The sequence below is a fragment of the Macrobrachium nipponense genome, chromosome 2 (genome assembly GCF_015104395.2).
Source record: "Macrobrachium nipponense isolate FS-2020 chromosome 2, ASM1510439v2, whole genome shotgun sequence".
Taxonomy (NCBI): domain Eukaryota; kingdom Metazoa; phylum Arthropoda; class Malacostraca; order Decapoda; family Palaemonidae; genus Macrobrachium; species Macrobrachium nipponense.
Genome location: NC_087201.1, coordinates 171391693 through 171392788, shown reverse-complemented (window position 1 = coordinate 171392788; position 1096 = coordinate 171391693).

The window sequence follows — 1096 nt, the reverse complement described above, 5'->3', positions numbered from 1 at the left end:
GGTATTTTGCGCTTATCAAATTTCTGACCCATATCCGAAAATTTTTGAAGTTTCCATAACTAATACACGTATTAACATCTTCAGGAAGTCAGGAAGTCAGGAACTCGAAACTTCTAAAGTCATTAGGTCCCTAAATATAACATCAATCCAAATCACTTTCCTACTCCATAATACTTCGCTGTAATTAGCTGAGAGACATAAATCCCACCCAGATTCGCAAGAAAATTAGGAAGACTTAACTGTATTGTTCGTAACCATAAAAACCCAAAGGAAGATTTCCTTATAAAAATAAAGGATATAATGAAAAAGATAATCATGATTACTTTAGGAAGTAGTTTTGTATTTTTCTGTCGAAGAATAGCTATTGTTTGACGCGGAAAGTAACAATGACGCTCAACCCATGGGAGAAAGTATAAGACTCCTGAGAAAGGTAAAGGACAGAATGAAAAAGATAATCATAATTACTTTAGGAAATAGTCTTGTATTTGATTGTCTCAAAGAATAGCTATTGTATGACCAGGTATTATAATATAGTCGCGAAGACGACCGTCTATTCTCCCGTCTTGGATGACGGAAGATAAGAGTAACCTATTACATCACTTAGTGGCAAAACTTAAGGTAAAACGACTCTACACCAAGAACCATCTCGATGTAAAATAGCAGGATAATTTTTAATGCGAAGGAAGACACTCTCCTCTTTAAGCAACGAGACGAAGAACACGGGAGAAAAGAAGAATTATCGCCCTTTTACAAACGCTTCTACTGGGGGGAAATACTCGACGGTGCCTCTAAACAGCCAGCTATGAGATGACTACTGTTTATAAGATAGCTTTTACCTTTTTGCCGGCTAAAGTGTCTCAAGTGCTTCTGTAGGAATGTGGCACGCACAACACAACACTTATTTGCAACGACGCAAGATGCTTTTCTTTTTATGGCTTTGCACGTTCCTGGGTCTGCGTCGTGTGAATTATACACGCCATAAAAGACTTACAAAGCATCTAGCATTCAGCAGCTGATGTTCTTAATAGCTCAAGAAGTTGCCATTCAGAATGCCAGAGGAGATATGAATGGGAAATAAATGGGAGGCGGGTACGCA